Below are 22,238 nucleotides of genomic sequence, written 5' to 3'. Positions count from 1 at the left end.
CCCCAGCAAAAACTCCCCCTCCCCGCAGCCACGCCGGCACCTGCCTCCCTTTCCCAACTATCAACTCCCCCCCACATAAAGTAGCCCCCACACACAAAAAGTAAGCCTCCCAACTGTCTACTCAATACTCCTTAAAGAAGTCGATAAACAGCCTCCACCTCAAAGTGAACCCCTCCTCCACACCTTGAATGGCAAACTTAATTGTTTTCCAAATGCAGGAAGGCTGCTAAATCACTCACCCATACCCCTACCTTTAGCAGCCCTGAGTTCCGGCAACACAGCAAAATCCATCTCCGGACTATTGGGGATGCAACGGCCAAGGCGTCGGCCCCTCTCCCCACCTGTTCTCCCGGATCCTCCGTCACTCCAAATATCGCCATCACTGGACTCGGAGCTACCTCTTCCCTTCCAGACATCGGACACGCCCAAAACATATGTACAGGGTTCACCAGCCGCCAACCGCACAATGCCCATACCTATCCTCCACCCCCGAAAAGAACTGACTCATCCTGGTCACTGTCATGTGGGCCCTATGCATCACCTTAAATTGGACAAGACTGGCCTAGCTCACGACGAGGACACATACACCCTCCGCAGAGCTTTTCTCCACACTCCAGCCCCCACCACCACCCCAGCTCTTCCTCCCACTTGCAGCTGACCTTCTCTACGGGAGCACATTCCCTCTTCATCAGCTCCCCATTCATGTCTGCAACCCTGCTCTCCTCAATTTCATCCCCGGACAGAATCTTATCCTGCAGCACCAGGGTTGGCAGCATCGGAAAGGACGGCACCTTCTTCCTAATAAAGTCCCTACCTGCAGATACCTGAATATATTCCCCTTCGATAACTGGTACTACTCTGTTCCTACTAAATATACAAATGCTCTTTAACAAAGCACTTCTGAAACAAAGTTCACAGCAAGCTTCGGCAATTAATTACCAACATATGCACCAATAAACAAACATTCTTGTGTAACTTACAAAAACTAGGGATGGTACTTTTCCTTCTAGATTTCATTTATTCATGACAAATAGATAAAACTTTCCAGGCCTGTAAGTAGGCACACACTCTAACAAGTATATCTGGGTCTTGAGCTGCATATCCTGCAATCTTCAACAGGATTGCTACAGGCCACTGAAAAAAGGGCCCCGTTACTTTGTAAAATGTTAGCCTCGATATTTAAGAGGAGTCAGGCAGGGTGCGGAGTGGTGCAGGAGCCAAGATTAGACAGGTCGCACCGCGGTCGCTTGCCCAGTCAGGGGGGGTGAAGGCGTTGGCTGGACTTATGGTGGAAATGGAGAAGTGAACCCTTGGAGGTTTTTGCACCCGGGATAGCGGGAGTATTCATTTTTCTCTTTGGTTCATAAGGTCTATTCACGGATAGATTTTTTTGTGGTGGGAAGGCACTGTTGGCCGGGGTCAAGGAGTCAGAATATTCGACAATTGCAATATCGAAACATGCGCTGCATTGGGTGGATATGGTGTTGGAGAAGGGGGCACTGCAGAGATGGGGTGGAGATTAGATGTGGGGCTGTTGGGGATTGAGAATTTTGTGATAAGATTGGGAAAGTAATCGAAGAGTACATGGGGTTTAATTGTGCGGGGTAGGTTTTGCAGGCGGTGGTATAGACAGCTTTGAAGGCGGTGGTGAGGGGGGAGGTGGACAAGGAGGAGAGGGTGGAGCGGCAGCATTGTTGTTAGCACTAAGGCTTCACAGCGCCAGGGTCCCAGGTTTGATTATCGGCTTGGATCACTGTCTGTGCGGAGTCTGCACGTTCTTCCTGTGTCTGTGTGGGTTTCCTCCGGGTGCTCTGGTTTCCTCCCACAAGTCCCGAAACACGTGCTATTCAGTAATTTGGACATTCTGAATTCTCCCTCTGTGTAAATTCGGAACGTGACAACTAGGGGCTTTTCACAGTAACTTCATTGCAGTGTTAATGTAAGCCTACTTGTGACAATAAAGATTATTATTATTATTAAATAGACAAGATGTTGGAGGTAGACAGGAGGGATGCAGAGGATGTGGATCCAGCACTGTTGGAAAAGAGGAAGGAGTAGCAGGTGAGCTCTGATCGGCTGTCCACAAGGAAGGCGGTGCGTCAATTGAGGCGGGCGTGGGGAGCAGTCTACCACCAGATTAATAGGGAGTTTGAGGAATTTTATGAGAGGTTGTATAGTCCGGAACCATCGGGGGATGCAGGAATTCCGAGATGGTTTGGGATATCCAGGTTGGGGGAAGAGGATAGGGACATATTGGAGTTTGGGGATGTGGAGGGGTGGAGGGGGATAGTGCGAGGATGCGGCAGTGGATCATAGGGTATATTTGTATGCAGACGACTTGCTATTGTATGTGTCGGAACCGAGTGCGTCGATGGGAGCTGCTTCAAGTGTTTGGGTCTTTTTCGGGGTATAAGCTAAATTTGGACAAAAGCAAATATTTTGTGGTGTCCTGACCGGGGGTGGGAGCAGGAGTGGGGTTGGGGGGGCTGCCATTCCGTGGGTTACCAACCCACTTTAGACACTTGGGGGTGCAGGTGGCACGGGGTTTTGGGGGGGCTCCCCAGGTATACATAGAAAATACAGCACAGAACAGGCCCTTCGGCCCACGATGTTGTGCCGAACCTTTGTCCTAGATTAATCATAGATTATCATTGAATTTACAGTGCAGAAGGAGGCCATTCGGCCCTTTGAGTCTGCACCGGCTCTTGGAAAGAGCACCCTACCCAAACTCAACACCTCCACCCAACACCAAGGGCAATTTGGACATTAAGGGCAATTTATCATTGGCCAATTCAGCTAACCCGCACATCTTTGGACTGTGGGAGGAAACCGGAGCACCCGGAGGAAACCCACGCAGACACGGGGAGGACGTGCAGACTCCGCACAGACAGTGACCCAAGCCGGAATCGAACCTGGGACCCTGGAGCTGTGAAGCAATTGTGCTATCCACAATGCTACCGTGCTGCCCTTGAGAACAAATAAATCTACACTATATCATTTTACCGTAATCCATGTACCTATCCAATAGCTGCTTGAAGGTCCCTAATGTTTCCAACTCAACTACTTCCACAGGCAGTGCATTCCATGCCCCCACTACTCTCTGGGTAAAGAACCTACCTCTGATATCCCTCCTATATCTTCCACCTTTCACCTTAAATTTATGTCCCCTTGTAATGGTTTGTTCCACCCGGGGAAAAAGTCTCTGACTGTCTACTCTATCTATTCCCCTGATCATCTTATAAACCTCTATCAAGTCGCCCCTCATCCTTCTCCGTTCTAATGAGAAAAGGCCTAGCACCCTCAACCTTTCTTCGTAAGACCTACTCTCCATTCAAGGCAACATCCTGGTAAATCTTCTTTGCACCTTTTCCAAAGCTTCCACATCCTTCCTAAAATGAGGCGACCAAAACTGTACACAGTACTCCAAATGTGGCCTTACCAAAGTTTTGTACAGCTGCATCATCACCTCACGGCTCTTAAATTTAATCCCTCTGTTAATGAACGCGAGCACACCATAGGCCTTCTTCACAGCTCTATCCACTTGAGTGGCAACTTTCAAAGATGTATGAACATAGACCCCAAGATCTCTCTGCTCCTCCACATTGCCAAGAACTCTACCGTTAACCCTGTATTCCGCATTCATATTTGTCCTTCCAAAATGGACAACCTCACACTTTTCAGGGTTAAACTCCATCTGCCACTTCTCAGCCCAGCTCTGCATCCTATCTATGTCTCTTTGCAGCCGACAACAGCCCTCCTTACTATCCACAACTCCACCAATCTTCGTATTATCTGCAAATTTACTGACCCACCCTTCAACACCCTCATCCAAGTCATTAATGAAAATCACAAACAGCAGAGGACCCAGAACTGATCCCTGCGGTATGCCACTGGTAACTGGGATCCAGGCTGAATATTTGCCATCCACCACCACTCTCTGACTTCTATCGGTTAGCCAGTTCGTTATCCAACTGGCCAAATTTCCCACTATCCCATGCCTCCTTACTTTCTGCATAAGCCTACCATGGGGAACTTTATCAAATGCCTTACTAAAATCCATGTACACTACATCCACTGCTTTACCTTCATCCACATGCTTGGTCACCTCCTCAAAGAATTCAATAAGACTTGTAAGGCAAGACCTATCCCTCACAAATCCATGCTGACTATCCCTAATCAAGCAGTGTCTTTCCAGATGCTCAGAAATCCTATCCTTCAGTACCCTTTCCATTACTTTGCCGACCACCGAAGTAAGACTAACTGGCCTGTAATTCCCAGGGTTATCCCTAGTCCCTTTTTTGAACAGGGGCACGACATTCGCCACTCTCCAATCCCCTGGTACCACCCCTGTTGACAGTGAGGACGAAAAGATCATTGCCAACGGCTCTGCAATTTCATCTCTTCCTTCCCATAGAATCCTTGGATATATCCCGTCAGGCCCGGGGGACTTGTCTATCCTCAAGTTTTTCAAAATGCCCAACACATCTTCCTTCCTAACAAGTATTTCCTCGAGCTTACCAATCTGTTTCACACTGTTCTCTCCAACAATATCGCCCCTCTCATTTGTAAATACAGAAGAAAAGTACTCGTTCAAGACCTCTTCTATCTCTTCAGACTCAACACACAATCTCCCGCTACTGTCCTTGATCGGACCTACCCTCGTTCTAGTCATTCTCATATTTCTCACATATGTGTAAAAGGCCTTGGGGTTTTCCTTGATCCTACCTGCCAAAGATTGTTCATGCCCTCTCTTAGCTCTCCTAATCCCTTTCTTCAGTTCCCTCCTGGCTATCTTGTATCCCTCCAATGCCCTGTCTGAACCTTGTTTCCTCAGCCTTACATAAGTCACCTTTTTCCTCTTAACAAGACATTCAACCTCTCTTGTCAACCATGGTTCCCTCACTCGACCATCTCTTCCCTGCCTGACAGGGACATACATATCAAGGACACGTAGCACCTGTTCCTTGAACAAGTTCCACATTTCAAAGAACAAAAGAACAAAGAAATGTACAGCACAGGAACAGGCCCTTCGGCCCTCCAAGCCCGCGCCGACCATACTGCCCGACTAAACTACAATCTTCTACACTTCCTGGGTCCGTATCCTTCTATTCCCATCCTATTCATATATTTGTCAAGATGCCCCTTAAATGTCCCTATCGTCCCTGCTTCCACTACCTCCTCTGGTAGCGAGTTCCAGGCACCCACTACCCTCTGCGTAAAAAACTTGCCTCGTACATCTACTCTAAACCTTGCCCCTCTCACCTTAAACCTATGCCCCCTAGTAATTGACCCCTCTACCCTGGGGAAAAGCCTCTGACTATCCACTCTGTCTATGCCCCTCATAATTTTGTATACCTCTATCAGGTCGCCCCTCAACCTCCTTCGTTCCAGAGAGAACAAACCGAGTTTATTCAATCGCTCCTCATAGCTTATGCCCTCCATACCAGGCAACATTCTGGTAAATCTCTTCTGCACCCTCTCTAAAGCCTCCACATCCTTCTGGTAGTGTGGCGACCAGAATTGAACACTATACTCCAAGTGTGGCCTAACTAAGGTTCTATACAGCTGCAACATGACTTGCCAATTCTTATACTCAATGCCCCGGCCAATGAAGGCAAGCATGCCGTATGCCTTCTTGACTACCTTCTCCACCTGTGTTGCCCCTTTCAATGACCTGTGGACCTGTACTCCTAGATCTCTTTGACTTTCAATACTCTTGAGGGTTCACTTGTGTTCACTTGTGTCCTTCCCTGCCAGCCTATGTTCCCAACTTATGCACTTCAATTCTTGTCTGACAACATCGTATTTACCCTTCCCCCAATTGTAAACCTTGCCCTGTTGCACGTACCTATCCCTCTCCATTACTAAAGTGAAAGTCACAGAATTGTGGTCACTATCTCCAAAATGCTCCCCCACTAACAAATCTATCACTTGCCCTGGTTCATTACCCAGTACTAAATCCAATATTGCCCCTCCTCTGGTCGGACAATCTACATACTGTGTTAGAAAAGCTTCCTGGACACACTGCACAAACACCACCCCATCCAAACAATTTGATCTAAAGAGTTTCCACTCAATATTTGGGAAGTTAAAGTCGCCCATGACTACTACCCTATGACTTCTGCACCTTTCCAAAATCTGTTTCCCAATCTGTTCCTCCACATCTCTGCTACTATTGGGGGGCCTATAGAAAACTCCTAACAAGGTGACTGCTCCTTTCCTATTTCTGACTTCAACCCATACTACCTCAATAGGGTGATACTCCTCGAACTGCCTTTCTGCAGCTGTTATACTATCTCTAATTAATAATGCCACCCCCCCACCTCTTTTACCACCCTCCCTAATCTTATTGAAACATCTATAACCAGGGACCTCCAACAACCATTTCTGCCCCTCTCTATCCAAGTTTCCGTGATGGCCACCACATCGTAGTCCCAAGTACCGATCCATGCCTTAAGTTCACCCACCTTATTCCTGATGCTTCTTGCGTTGAAGTATACACACTTCAACCCATCTCCGTGCCTGCAAGTACTCTCCTTTGTCAGTGTTCCCTTCCCCACTGCCTCATTACACGCTTTGGCGTCCTGAATATCGGCTACCTTAGTTGCTGGACTACAAATCCGGTTCCCATTCCCCTGCCAAATTAGTTTAAACCCTCCCGAAGAGTACTAGAAAACCTCCCTCCCAGGATATTGGTGCCCCTCTGGTTCAGATGCAACCCGTCCTGCTTGTACAGGTCCCACCTTCCCCAGAATGCGCTCCAATTATCCAAATACCTGAAGCCCTCCCTCCTACACCATTCCTGCAGCCACGTGTTCAACTGCACTCTCTCCCTATTCCTAGCCTCGCTATCACGTGGCACCGGCAACAAACCAGAGATGACAACTCTGTCTGTCCTGGCTTTTAACTTCCAGCCTAACTCCCTAAACTTGTTTATTACCTCCACACCCCTTTTCCTACCTATGTCGTTGGTACAAATGTGCACCACGACTTCTGGCTGCTCACCCTCCCCCTTAAGGATCCTGAAGACACGATCCGAGACATCCCTGGCCCTGGCACCCGGGAGGCAACATACCTTCCGGGAGTCTCGCTCGCGACCACAGAATCTCCTATCTATATTATTATAGGTATATTATTACTAGTTTGGTGGGGAGGGTGAAAGTGGATTTAGCAAGGTGGGATGGTCTTCCTCTGTCGTTGGCAGGTCGGGTACAGGCAAGTAAGATGAATGTGTTGCTGCGGATTTTGTTCATTTTTCAGTGCCTGCCAATCTTTTTGCCAAAGGCATTTTTTAAGGAAGTGGAAATTGTTTATTTTGGGGGGGAGACGGCTAGGATTAGGAAGGTGCTGTTGCAGAAAGGACGGCAGTTAAGGGGGTTGGGTCTCCCGCATTTACTGTATTATTACTGGGCGGTGAATGCTGAGAAGGTGAGGCGCTGGGTTAGAACCCAGTAGGTTAGAATGGAGGAGAGTCTGTGGAGGAGGTCGGGGTTGAGGGCGTTGGCAACAGCGTCGCTCCCAATGGCGCTGAGGAAATATTTGGTGGACTCCCGTGGTGGTGGCGACGTTGAAGATCTGGAGGCAGTTGCACCAGCTCTTTAGGTTGTGGGCGGGGTCAAGGGAAATGCCGATTCGGGGGAATCATAGATTTGAGCCAGGGAAGTGGGATGGGGGTTTCGGAGATGGGAGTTAGGGTATTAAAGAATTTGTTTCTGGAGGGCCGGTTTGCGAGACTGGAGGAGCTGGGGGAGAAATATGGGTAGGCGTAGGGGGAGATGTTTAGATATATGCAGGTCCAAGATTTCGCTAGGAAAGAGGTACAGAGTTTTCCAGTGGCACCGGCCCCCACACTGTTGGAAGAAGTACTGACAGGGGAATGGAGAAGGGGGTGGTATCGGCGATTTATGGGGTGATTCTGGGGGAGGAAAAGGCATCGCTGGAGGGGTTTCAGGCAAAGTGGGAGGAAGAGTTGGGGGAGGGTATGGAGGAGGGGTTGTGCTGTGAGGTACTCCGGAGGGTGAATGCCTCAACGCGTGCGCATGGTTGGGGCTGATACAGTTAAAGGTGGTGCATGGGGCGCACCTCATAAGGACAGGAATGAGCCGACTCTTTGAGGGGGTGGAGGATGTTTGTGAATGCTGGTGGTGGGGGGGGGGGGGGGGGGGGGGGGCGCAAATCACGTTCATATGTTTTGGTCCTGTCAAAAACTGGAGGGGTATTGGAGGGAAGTGTTCAGGGTAATGTCGAGGTGCTGGGTTAGCACAGTGGGCTTTTCACAGTAACTTCATTGAAGCCTACTTGTGACAATAAGCGATTATAAACGATTATAGCAACGTCCCAATGACAGATGTTAAACTAACTGGTCTATAGTTTCCCACTTTCAGTTCCCCCCCCCCCCCCCCCCCCCCCCCCCGTGTGCCCCCCAGCCATCTGAATAGCTCGCATTTTTCTAATCCACTATAACCTTTCCTGCATCCAGGGAATTTTGAAATATTCTAACCAATGGATCCACTATCTCCACTGCCACTTCTGTTGAGACCCCAGGATGTAAACCATCAGGCCCTGGGGTCTTGTCTGCCTTCAATCCCAATAGTTTGTTTTGTACTTTTTCGCTATTGATGATGTTTGTTCCACGTCCCTCCTTTTCTATTACCTATGCATTACCTGTTACTAAACGGATGATACTGGTGTCCTCCACTGTGAAAACTGAGGTAAAGCTTCTCTGCCATTTCTTTGTTCCCCACTATTAACTCCTCGGTCTCATCCTCCAAGGGATCAACATTCACTTTAGTTACTCTCTTCTTCCCTTTTATATACTTATAGAAGCATTTGTTGTTCTTTTTTATATTTAGCGTTAGTTTTTTTTCATAATTCACCATTGCTCTTTTTATAACTTTTTTTAGTAGCCCATTGCTGATCTGTAAAAGTTCCCAATCTCTCTCCCTCTCCCCTCCTTACAATCTTTCATCCTCTCTGGAATACATTTTAGTTGGGAGAGTTGGATATCTCCTTAAACAATTGCCACTGCTCATCAACTGTCCTACCCTTTAGTCTTCCTGTCCAGTCAACTAGAGCCAATTGTGTCCTCATGCCGACGTAATTACCTTTGCTTAACTCCAGAACGTGATTGTGGGACTCTCGTTTCTTACCCTCAAACTGAATTTGAAACTCTATCATGCTTTTGTTTATTCATTCATGAGATGTGGGCATCGCTGACTGGACCAGCATTTAGGGCGGCATGATAGCACAGTGGTTAGCACTGTTGCTTCACTGTGCCAGGGACCCGGGTTTGATTACCCGCTTGGGTCACTGTCTGTGCGGAGTCTGCACGTTCACCCCGTGTACGTGTGGGTTTCCTCGGATGCTCCGGTTTCCTCCCACATGTCCCGAAAGACGAGCTTGTTAGGTGACTTGGACATTCTGAATTCTCCCTCAGTGTACCCGAACAGGCGCCGAGTATGGCGGCTAGGGGATTTTCACAGTAAATTCATTGCAGTGTTAATGAAAGCCTACTTGTGACACTAATAAAGATTATTATTGCCCATCCCTGAGGGTATTGAAGAGTCAACCACATTGTTGTGGATCTGGAGTCACATGCAGGCCAGACCGGGTAAAGATGACAGATTTCCTTCCCTCACGGATATTAGTGAACTAGATGTTTTTTTACAACAATCAACAATGGTTTCATGCTCACCTTTAGATTTATAATTCCAAATTTTTATTGAATTTGAATTTCACCATCTGCCATGGTGGGATTCTAACCCACTTTCTGGGAAATCTGCATATTAATGTGAGACAGCTAGTCTCACTCCAATATGCATTCCAGAGATCTAACCAAGACTTGGCGACCTCCAACAAAGGTCTTTCAATGCTGGTCTCCACAAATAGGGACCAGGTGGTACGGCACTTGTGGGGATCTACCAAGGGATTGGTGCATTCCCTCTGGGGATGGTGATACCCTGGCACTGCTGGTGCCACCCGGGCAGTCTGGCTCCCTGGCACTGCCAGCTGATCCACCATTACTTTGATCATGGCTGATCATCAAGTTCAATAACCTAATCCTGCCTTCCCCCCCTTGATCCCTTTAGCTCCAAGAGCTATAAGTAATTCCTTTTTGAAATTACACAACGTTTTGGCCTCAACTACTTTCTGTGGCAGTGAATTCCACAGATTCACCACTCTCTGGGTGAAGGAATTTCTCCTCACCTCAGTCCTAAAAGGTTTACCCCTTATCCTCAAATTATGACTCCTAGTTCTAGACTCCCCCACCATCGGGAACATTCTTTCTGAATCTACCCTGCCTAATCCTAGTCACTGCCTGCCAATCAGAAAATGACCCATTTATTCCAACTTTTTGCTTCCTGCCTGCCAACCAACTTTTTATCCATCTCAAGACACTACCCGTAATCCCATGCACTTTAACTTTACATACTAATCTGCTATGTGAGACAGTTTCACCAATCTCTTCTTAATGTGTGCTGATTTGCAGTTAATTTTGATTGTGCCATTCAGTGGTACATGTTTTTAGTTGAACTGAAAGCAATGGTGTAAATAACTTATTTTTTTCTGAGGTTTTGTAGACTTTCCCTTCGTATGAGAATGACCTGAATGGAATGTAATTTCTTATGGTTTTAAAAATGGTTGCATAGATTTAATTCATGCCCATTGGCAATTTTAAATTACCAACCCATGTCATATGCGTAGTTATCCTCTTCAACACAAAAATCACAAAAAAAATCACTTTGCTTGGTTACAACCTGTGTGTTATGAATAATTAGTGCTTTATTTCAAAATGCAATAAACAAATTTGCAATGTTAATTTGATAAAATTGTTCAATTCATGTATCCTAAATGTTACACTAGACTTGCAGTTGCAACACTAAATATACCACAGTCAATGTGGAGTAAATCACTATATCAGTGTAATTTGGAAACTAATTTTCGAATTCTAAATTCCTTCAGATTATACATAAGAGCAAATTTATAAATATCCAAATCAAAATTAGATCTCCACTTTGCTGGAAAATATCAGGAGCTGTCGACCAAGTAAAATGGACATGCAATGACAGTTAACCTGCTGCAAAACAAAACTCAATGCCTTGCATAAGACAGGGATATTTTTTCATTCCTGCCTAATATTATATTTTGGGTTTTTTTCATCTGCTTTAATTCTTTTTGTTTTATTCATTTACGGGATGTGGGTGTCACTAGCTAGGCCATCATTTATTGCCCACCAGTAGTTGCCCTTCAGAAGGTGCTGGTGAGCTGCCTTCTTGAACTGCTGTAGTCATGTTTGTACAAATGCTATTTCCTTGGTTGTAGGAGTCAATCTGTATGTGTGTATGTAAGTTGGGTGAAATTCATTTAAATAGGGGAAATATTGTGTATTTGATTATCATCTAGGTACAAATTCCTGATAGAGTATGATCGTAACTACTCACTGGCAAAATAAATCATTACATATTTATGGTGCATTTCTACTTCAGCATATGAACTGCATATGAGGTACTGTGGGGTCATTTTGGACTTGGGAAATCAACTTAGGCTAGCTTTTAAAAATATATATTTTTTTTAATTAAAGTTTTGCAAAGTTTTTCATAATAAATAGTAATAATCCTAACACAGCAAAATAGACTGAACATTAACATAGTGCAAAAAGAGAATATACAATAGCAATTGACTAGACGTGACCCCACGCGCTTCAGTCTTCCCACACCCTCCCAACGGAGCGCTCACCCCCACTCCCCTACGGGTCGCTGCTGCTGCTAACGTTTTAATTTTCCCTGAGAAGCCATCGGACGGTATTATGCCCCCGCTCAACAGCCGCAGCTCTGTACACTTGGCAAAATTATTTACACACATAAGTAGGCATCTGTTCGTGGTGTTGTCATGTTGCTAATTTTGCCTTAGTTCAATTGCTCTGTTTTATTACCTTTGCTCTTGAGTCGCCAGGTATCTTTATGATACCGCCACGTGGTTCAAGTCCAAGTAATGATCAATAATCCAATACACGACTTCCGGGTGCGGCGATGACCAGCTGAGTCGCACGTTTCGGCAGCTCCCGGTGAAACGGACTTTTGGGCTCTTGATAGGAGCCCCAACGGCAATTTTGACGGCTAAAAACACTGTGCGGTAAACCAGAAGGGAATCCCCCCTGGACACGGATGAAAAAAGGAGGAGAAAGTGGCCGGATTGCAGTGGATCCTTTAGAACAGCGGCAAGGAAGGCAAGCAAAAACCAAGATGGTGTCGGAAGGTGGCAGTTTAACATGGGGCCCTGAACAACAAGAGTTCTTGAAATGCTGTGTGGAAGAGCTCAAAAAGGAAATGAAGAAAGAGCTGTTGGCCCCGATACTACAGGAGATCGAAGGGCTAAAGGAGAAACAAAAGACCCAGGAGCGGGAGCTTCGGGTCGTGAAGGCAAAGGCAGCCGAGAATGAGGACGACATACAGGGCCTGGTGGTGAAGACGGATACGCATGAGGCACATCAGAAACGATGAGTGGAAAGGTTGGAGGCACTGGAGAACAACGCAAGGAGGAACAACCTGAGGATTCTTGGTCTTCCTGAAGGTGTGGAGGGAGCGGATGTCGGGGCATATGTGAGCACTATGCTGCACTCGTTAATGGGAGCGGAGGCCCCGGCGGGTCCGTTGGAGGTGGAGGGAGCATACCGAGTGATGGTGCGAGGGCCGAGAGCAGGAGAAATTCCCAGAGCCATAGTGGTGAGATTCCTCCGTTTTAAGGATAGAGAAATGGTCCTTAGATGGGCAAAGAAAACTCGGAGCAGTAAATGGGAGAACGCGGTGATCCGCGTTTATCAAGACTGGAGTGCGGAGGTGGCGAGAAGGAGGGCGAGCTTTAATCGGGCCAAGGCGGTGCTTCATAAAAAGAAGATAAAATTTGGAATTCTGCAACCGGCAAGACTGTGGGTCACATATCGAGGGAGGCACCACTACTTTGAGACGGCGGATGAAGCGTGGACTTTTATTGTGGAAGAAAAACTGGAATAGGCGGGTTATTAAAAAGAACGTTTGAACAAAGTGGTGGGGCGAATGTGGGGGGCAAAGAGGGGGGTTAAAAAGGGGGGAAAGAGGAGTTTTATGTACTAATCCTGCGATGTGGTAACTTTTCTCTCTTCCACAGGTGGTGATGGGGGGAGGAGGGGAGGTGGAGGAGATGGGGCGTTGGCCATTGGGGGCGGAGCCAAGGGAGAAGTGCGGGCTTGGTTCCCGCGCTATGATAATCATGGCGGGAATAGAGAAGCAGGAAGGAGGGGGCGTCGCACGGTGCTAGCCGAGGTCACGGGGGGAAGCCGAGGTCGGCCAGAGTTTGCTGACTTCTGGGAGCAACATGGGGGGAGTAATTACGCTAGCGGGGGATCTAGCGGGGGGGGTGGGAAGGGGGAATTACTGGGTTGCTGCTGCTGGGGAGCTGGTATGGGAGGGGATGGGCGGGGGGGCACCGCCTGGGGGAGATACAGCTGCGTGGGAACCGGGTGAGGAGCTGGAAAAAGGTGATGGCTAATCGACAAGGGGGGGGGGTAGGAAGCCCCCCAACCCGGCTGATCACATGGAACGTGAGAGGGCTGAACGGGCCGATAAAGAGGGCACGGGTACTCGCACACCTTAAGAAACTTAAGGCAGATGTGGTTATGTTACAGGAAACGCACCTGAAACTGATAGACCAGGTTAGGCTACGCAAAGGATGGGTGGGGCAGGTGTTCCATTCGGGGCTAGATGCGAAAAGCAGGGGGGTGGCTATATTAGTGGGGAAGCGGGTAATGTTCGAGGCAAAGACTATAGTGGCGGATAACGGGGGCAGATACGTGATGGTGAGTGGCAAACTACAGGGGGAGACGGTGGTTTTGGTAAACATATATGCCCCGAACTGGGATGATGTCAATTTTATGAGGCGGATGCTAGGACGCATTCCGGACCTAGAGATGGGAAAGCTGATAATGGGGGGAGATTTTAATACGGTGTTGGAACCAGGGCTGGATAGGTCGAAGTCCAGGACTGGAAGGAGGCCGGCAGCAGCCAAGGTACTTAAAGATTTTATGGAGCAGATGGGAGGTGTAGACCCGTGGAGATTTAGCAGACCTAGGAGTAAGGAGTTCTCGTTTTTCTCCTATGTCCATAAAGTCTACTCGCGAATAGACTTTTTTGTGCTGGGAAGGGCGTTGATCCCGAAGGTGAGGGGAACGGAGTATACGGCTATAGCCATTTCGGATCACGCTCCGCACTGAGTAGACTTGGAGATAGGGGAGGAAACAGGAGGGCGCCCACCCTGGAGAATGGACATGGGACTAATGGCAGATGAGGGGGTGTATCTAAGGGTGAGGGGGTGCATTGAAAAGTACTTGGAACTCAATGATAATGGGGAGGTCCAGGTGGGAGTGGTCTGGGAGGCGTTGAAGGCGGTGGTTAGAGGGGAGCTGATATCAATAAGGGCACATAAAGGGAAGCAGGAGAGTAAGGAACGGGAGCGGTTGCTGCAAGAACTTTTGAGGGTGGACAGACAATATGCGGAAGCACCGGAGGAGGGACTGTACAGGGAAAGGCAAAGGCTACATGTAGAATTTGACTTGCTGACTACGGGCACTGCAGAGGCACAATGGAGGAAGGCACAGGGTGTACAGTACGAATATGGGGAGAAGGCGAGCAGGTTGCTGGCACACCAATTGAGGAAAAGGGGAGCAGCGAGGGAAATAGGGGGAGTGAGGGATGAGGAAGGAGAGATGGAGCGGGGAGCGGAGAGAGTGAATGGAGTGTTCAAGACATTTTATAAAAAATTATATGAAGCTCAACCCCCGGATGGGAGGGAGAGAATGATGGGCTTCTTGGATCGGCTGGAATTTCCCAAGGTGGAAGAGCAGGAAAGGGTGGGACTGGGAGCACAGATCGAGGTAGAAGAAGTCGTGAAAGGAATTAGGAGCATGCAGGCGGGAAAGGCCCTGGGACCGGATGGATTCCCAGTCGAATTCTATAGAAAATATGTGGACTTGCTCGCCCCGGTATTGACGAGGACCTTTAATGAGGCAAAGGAAAGGGGACAACTGCCCCCGACTATGTCTGAAGCAACGATATCGCTTCTCTTAAAGAAGGAAAAGGACCCGCTACAATGCGGGTCCTATAGACCTATTTCCCTCCTCAATGTAGATGCCAAGATCCTGGCCAAGGTAATGGCAATGAGAATAGAGGAATGTGTCCCGGGGGTGGTCCACGAGGACCAAACTGGGTTTGTGAAGGGGAGACAGCTGAACACGAATATACGGAGGCTGTTAGGGGTAATGATGATGGCCCCACCAGAGGGGGAAACGGAGATAGTAGTGGCGATGGATGCCGAGAAAGCATTTGATAAGAGTGGAGTGGGATTATTTGTGGGAGGTGTTGAGGAGATTTGGTTTTGGAGAGGGGTATGTTAGATGGGTGCAGCTGTTGTATAGGGCCCCGATGGCGAGCGTGGTCACGAATGGACGGGGATCTGCATATTTTCAGCTCCATAGAGGGACAAGGCAGGGATGCCCTCTGTCCTCATTATTGTTTGCACTGGCGATTGAGCCCCTGGCGATAGCGTTGAGGGGCTCCAAGAAGTGGAGGGGAGTACTTAGAGGAGGAGAAGAACACCGGGTATCTTTGTATGCGGACGATTTGCTACTATACGTGGCAGACCCGGCGGAGGGGATGCCAGAAATAATGCGGATACTTGGGGAGTTTGGGGATTTTTCAGGGTATAAATTGAACATGGGGAAAAGTGAGTTGTTTGTGGTGCATCCAGGGGAGCAGAGTAGAGAAATAGAGGCCCTACCGTTGAGGAAGGTAACAGGGGACTTTCGTTACCTGGGGATCCAGATAGCCAAGAATTGGGGCACATTGCATAGGTTAAATTTAACGCGGTTGGTGGAACAAATGGAGGAGGATTTTAAGAGATGGGATATGGTATCCCTGTCACTGGCAGGGAGGGTGCAGGCGGTTAAGATGGTGGTCCTCCCTAGATTCCTCTTTGTGTTTCAGTGCCTCCCGGTGGTGATCACGAAGGCTTTTTTAAAAAGGATTGAAAAGAGCATCATGGGTTTTGTGTGGGCCGGGAAGACCCCGAGAGTGAGGAAGGGATTCTTACAGCGTAGCAGGGATAGGGGGGGCTGGCACTACCGAGCCTAAGTGAGTATTATTGGGCCGCTAATATTTCAATGGTGAGTAAGTGGATGGGAGAGGAGGAGGGAGCGGCGTGGAGGAGATTAGAGAGGGCGTCCTGTAGGGGGACTAGCCTACAGGCTATGGTGACAGCCCCATTGCCGTTCTCACCGAGGAACTACACCACAAGCCCGGTGGTGGTGGCTACACTGAAGATTTGGGGACAGTGGAGACGGCATAGGGGAAAGACTGGAGCCTTGGGGGGGTCCCCGATAAGAAACAACCATAGGTTTGCCCCGGGGGGAATGGATGGGGGATATGGAATGTGGCAAAGAGCAGGAATAACGCAACTGAAAGATCTGTTTGTGGATGGGAAGTTTGCGAGTCTGGGAACGCTGACCGAGAAATATGGGTTGCTCCAAGGGAATGCATTCAGGTATATGCAACTGAGGGCTTTTGCGAGGCAACAGGTGAGGGAATTCCCTCAGCTCCCGACACAAGAGGTGCAGGACAGAGTGATCTCAAAGACATGGGTGGGGGATGGTAAGGTGTCAGATATATATAGGGAAATGAGGGACGAAGGGGAGACTATGGTAGATGAACTAAAAGGGAAATGGGAAGAAGAGCTGGGGGAGCAGATCGAGGAGGGGCTGTGGGCAGATGCCCTAAGCAGGGTAAACTCGTTGTCCTCGTGTGCCAGGCTAAGCCTGATTCAGTTTAAGGTATTACACAGGGTGCATATGACTGGAGCACGGCTCAGTAAATTTTTGGGGGTGGAGGATAGGTGTGCGAGGTGCTCGAGAAGCCCAGCGAATCATACCCATATGTTTTGGTCATGCCCGGCACTACAGGGGTTTTGGATGGGGGTGACAAAGGTGCTTTCAAAAGTAGTGGGGGTCCGGGTCGAACCAAGCTGGGGGTTGGCTATATTTGGGGTTGCACAAGAGCCGGGAGTGCAGGAGGCGAGAGAGGCTGATGTTTTGGCCTTTGCGTCCCTAGTAGCCCGGCGCAGGATATTGTTAATGTGGAAAGAAGCCAAGCCCCCGGGGGTGGAGACCTGGATAAATGACATGGCAGGGTTTATAAAGCTAGAGCGGATTAAGTTCGTTCTAAGGGGGTCGGCTCAAGGGTTCACCAGGCGGTGGCAACCGTTCGTCGAATACCTCGCAGAAAGATAGATGGAATGGAAAAAAGAAGGCAGCAGCAGCAGCCCAGGATCGAGGGGGGGGGGAGGGGGGGAGAGGGGGGGGGGGGGGGAGGAGGAACCAGAAGGACTCTCAGGGTTGTTAATATATACTGTATAATATGTATAGGTCGTTGCGACAGATAATTATATATTGGACTGTTAAATTATATTTTGGAGAGTGTTACTTGTGATAAGGCAGTTGCCAATTAGGGTTAGTTTTCATTTTTGTTATTTATTATTTATTCATTTTTTGTTTATAAAATAGGTCATTGTTATTTGTGTTGTTATAATATTGTGTAAAGGATGCACAATGTACTGTGTTGGTTGACCAAAAATTTTCAATAAAATATTTATAAAAAAAAAAATCCAATACACCGATTAGTAAGATTTAAATCAAAGCACATTTGTTATACACAGTAATCACTAATGCACAAATTCTACATTTAAGCTACTTCTACAACTAACAGGCCTATACTTAACTTGGAACTGGCCCACCAGGTCAGGGAAACAAATGGCCTTTCGTTCGGGTTCTGAGCCTGCGGGATTCGAAGTTGGTACAGATTGATAGCTAGGAGCGCCTACCTCGTAGCGAGTGTTGAATTAAGACTTACAGTTTCGACCAGCTGCTGAAGAGTGAAGAGCTGGAGAAGCGGTGGAGAAGAGGGCGATTTGAACTTAGGGCTCAATTCTTATAGTCCCCAGGGGCTTCCTGCCTTTCGGGGCGGACCCTGTACCTGGTCCCAAGTGATTGGACTTTGTCCCAATCACTTGGTTCGATTTTCTCCAATGCTGGAGCGGTTCCCTGATCGATGGGCGGTCTTGAGGTGGTCGTTCACCTCCTTTTGTGTAGGCTTCTGCTGGCGCTGAAGAGTCTGGTTTTGCTTTGTGTGTCTAAATGGTGCTCATTGTTCCCGGGGATTGCTCATTAGTATGCAGATGGCTGGTGTTTTGTTATGCTGATGGTTGCTGGTATCGATAGTGTCTGGCCTTTCCAGAGGTAAATACACAGCCAACCTGCAGCTGCTCGTTTTTGTCTTGTTGGCTGACTTTCCCACCAGCCTTTGCCGTTCGCCATTTTGAATCGGGAGTTGGCCATTTTAAGTGGCTACAGTCGTCCCTTGCTTCTCCCAGACAGAGTTCGCTGGCGTTGTCATCTCATTCCGCTTCTGCGCACTTCCGCTTCTGTGGCCCTCCCGTCTTCCCCATTTTCTCTGTTCCTGTGGACGTTAAGTTTGTTAACGTTTCCCTGCCTCCCCCCTCCCCGGCTCTCCTCTATTGTTCCGTCTCTTCCCTCTACCCCCCCCTCTCTCCCCGCTCCTGCCCCCCCCCCTCCCCTGTGACTCACCTTTCCTTCCTCTAAGATTTAGCTGTCCCCCCACCTCCCTCCCGGTCTATCTCTCCATCTCATGCTTTGGCTACTCTCCCCTGTTTCTTGGCTACCTGGCTATTCTTCTGCTTGTTTGTTGACCACAAACAGGTCTCGGAACAATTGAGTGAATGGCTCCCATGTTCTGTGGAAGCCGTCGTCTGATCCTCGGATGGCGAATTTGATTTTCTCCATTTGGAGAGATTCCGAGAGGTTGGACAGCCAGTCTGCAGCTTTGGGTGGTGCTGCTGACCGCCAGCCGAATAGGATACTATGGCGGGCGATCAGGGAGGCAAAGGCAAGGGCGTCCGCCCTCCTCCCCAGGAATAGATCTGGCTGGTCTGAAACCCCGAAGACCGCCACTTTCGGGCATGGCTCCACCATCGTCCCCACCACTTTGGACATTGCCTCGAAGAAGGCTGGCCAGTACCCCACAAGTCTGGGGCAGGACCAGAACATGTGGGCGTGGTTGGCTGGGCCTCCTTGGCACCGCTCACATCTGTCCTCCACCTCCAGGAAGAACCTACTCATACGGGTTCTTGTTAAGTGGGCTCTATGTACCACTTTTAGTTGCGTCAGGCTGAGCCTTGCGCACAAGGAGGTGGAGTTGACCCTATGCAGTGCTTCGCTCCAGAGTCCCCACCCTATTTCGATCCCCAGGTCCTCCTCCCACTTCATTCTTGTTACGTCCAATACGGTGTCGGCCCCTTCTACCAGTCGGTCATACATGTCACTACAGTTTCCTTTATCTAGTATGCTTGCGTCCAGTAACTCTTCCAGTAGTGTCTGTCGTGTTAGGCTAGCTTTTTTAAAGTCTGTTGCGATTTCTTGTATGTCAAATTGTTATATCATGACCAAAGTGGATTGACATAATTAGACTTGAATTGCATTTACACAGGTCAGTTTGTAAAACTAATCAAGAATGAAAAGCGTTTTCTGCGTGATGTCTAAGAGTCATAGAATTTGCAGTGCAGAAGGAAGCCATTCGGCCAATCGAGTCTGCGCCGGCCCTTGGAGGAATATCCAATTGAATATTTAATTAAAAATCACAGAATAAGGGCAGCATGGTGGCGCAGTGGTTAGCACTGCTGCCTTGTGGCATCAGGGTCCCAGGTTCGATGGGTCACTGTGTGTGAAGTTTGCACATTCTCCCATGTTTGCGTGGGTTTCACCCCCACAACCCAAAGATGTGCAGGTAGGTGGATTGGCCACGCTAAATTGCACCTTAATTGGAAAAAATGAATGAGGTACTCTAAAAAAAAATTTAATCACACAATAACTTTTCTTACTTTCTGCCAAAGTTCCACTACATGTGGATCCTAACCAAAGAAGACCATTTACACTGCTGTCTGGAATTAACAGTTTGGTGTGAAATCTCCAGATGCTGCATCTGACATTATTTGTATCAGTCCTGTTCACACAAACAATTTAAAAGTTGCACATTGCTTCATTGGAACATTAAAGTTGGTGTATAATACACCATTAAAATTAAGATTTGGAATCATTTTTGATTACCCAAAAAGCTGTTTAGTTTGGTAGATTCCAGAATCATTGTTTGGGCTTCTTTATATTGAATGAATATGAAGTAGAATTTCATGTAAATAACCAATTCCCAGTAGTTAGGAGGGGTAGGCCAGTTGCTTCTAAGAATTTGTCAGTTCGACACTTGTATCAGCTCATGTAAGGTGTTTGAGAGTCCATTTCTCTCCCTCCTTTTGGGAAGTAAATCACCTCATATAGCACCTGCCTGTGCTATCACAATCACAACCAGGAATCATGTAATAATCACAAGAACTCACATCCTACCACTTGGTGACACAATAAATGAGTACACTATTATGTTGGACTAACACAGAAATGCACCATAAATAAATGCTGAAGGAATTGCATCTGTAAAAACTTATAACAAATGGGAAAAACAAAAATGAAATATCTTGAAGTGGAATTGAGGAACAACATTTACTTACACATATTCTTAATTGCCAACATACAGAAATAATTTTTATTCTTGACCTGGCATGGTGAAAAAACTTAAACACCGCATTTGGAATAGCACTGATAATAATTCAGACATCTTCATATTTAATATACATTTATCTTTAAGATATTGCACCACTGTGTCTAGTATTGATACTCAGAATTCTGTGACTTTTTTCAATGTAATTAATCCAATGCTATTACAAACTATTCACATTTGTCGAACGTGGGTAAGTATTAGTAGTGAATGAATAGTAACATGGTGATCTTACAATATTCTAGTTTAATTCTTTATTAAAATGGCCTATAGTGGAGTCAGTAACTTAAACTCCAGTCAAACTATCTTCTTTTTATCTTTAAAGATGAGTTACTAAATGGTTTTATTTTTTCCCCTTTAGGTTGACTTGGATCCACTTTCATTTGAAGCCAAGAACAATTAATAAATTGTCGGTATTTTAATGTTAAAATAAGGTTGAACCATTAACATACATAGATGTAAACTGATGTAAACATAGATGTAAACTGGTGATTTCTGCTTTAAAAATGTTATGCTATCCATCAAGGAGTTGATTTGGAATTTAAAGTAACACATTACTTACTTTCTGTCACTCATAAAGGAGTAGTAACACCATTTGTAAGGTGGAGATAGTAATCAATCTCATTATTTGAAATATCTAAATTTGTATCTCCTTTTCTGGCAACTTTAATTGGATGAAACCAAATTACATTTAAAATCCATTTTCTTATTGAATTATACCAAGCAATGTTTGCTAAGATCAAATGCAATGTGTATCTTATTCATGAGATATTCAAAATCTGAACTTTTGCTTTTATGAGACATTTTTTGATTAAGATAAAACCTTTGTGCAACAAAATTTAAAATACTTCACCATCATTACTAAATTGTGTAATTAAATTGAAAAATGCCTTGGTTTACTCACCAGGTGAGTGATTTACTTTTAATTAGCTTGTCCATGTGATGTAAAACATGGACGGTGTCTTGGAACATTTGGCATTGAACTTGAATTATATCATTATAATTTTGAAATGAATATGTATTTGTGGCATATTAATGATGTGACAACCTTTCATACTAATCCATGTTCCAGTATGAGTATCGAGCTGAATAAAATAATATGTGGAATGACATCTAGCTTTCTATTCACTGGAATTTTTATATCACCTATATGTCAATAATATCGCAGTTGCCAGATTAGTTGTGCTTCTCCTGATTTAGTCTAGTATCAAATATTCAGTTCAATTTTCCAAATCACAAGTAGGTATATGACTTATTAAGATATTTCTAGAGGCACAAAGCTAGTGATGGAGGACCTATTTAACTATATGATATCAAAAGAAAACCTGCCCTTATACAACCAGGTCTTGCTCTTTTTCTTCCAAGGAACTGTAAGCAGTCTACCTAAGCAAATGCCAACCATTGAAATAAAATGTAATTAACGTTTTTTTTAAATTAAGCCTCCTAATACATTGCTTTAATATTACTTTATTTGCTGGCCTTGGGAAACTGTAATATGAAATGTAATTGATCCATAAATAAAAATAATAGCTGATTGTG

The 22,238-nt window shown here is 46.7% G+C and overlaps 1 protein-coding gene across 8 annotated transcripts in view; it reads left to right on the top strand.

Moving 5' to 3' along the window:
* myo3b (myosin IIIB) overlaps positions 1 to 22,238 on the top strand; it is a 1,137,435-nt gene extending 1,115,197 nt beyond the window's left edge. For all 8 annotated transcript variants that reach the window (XM_072475849.1, XM_072475846.1, XM_072475848.1 and 5 more), the window contains one exon: positions 21,061 to 22,238. The gene's annotated coding sequence lies outside the window, so the exon portion shown is untranslated. The remainder of the gene's footprint in view (positions 1 to 21,060) is intronic.

The sequence above is a fragment of the Scyliorhinus torazame genome, chromosome 2 (genome assembly GCF_047496885.1).
Source record: "Scyliorhinus torazame isolate Kashiwa2021f chromosome 2, sScyTor2.1, whole genome shotgun sequence".
NCBI lineage: Eukaryota > Metazoa > Chordata > Chondrichthyes > Carcharhiniformes > Scyliorhinidae > Scyliorhinus > Scyliorhinus torazame.
Note: the sequence above shows the minus strand (reverse complement) of the source record. Positions and strands in the feature narration are given on the sequence as shown.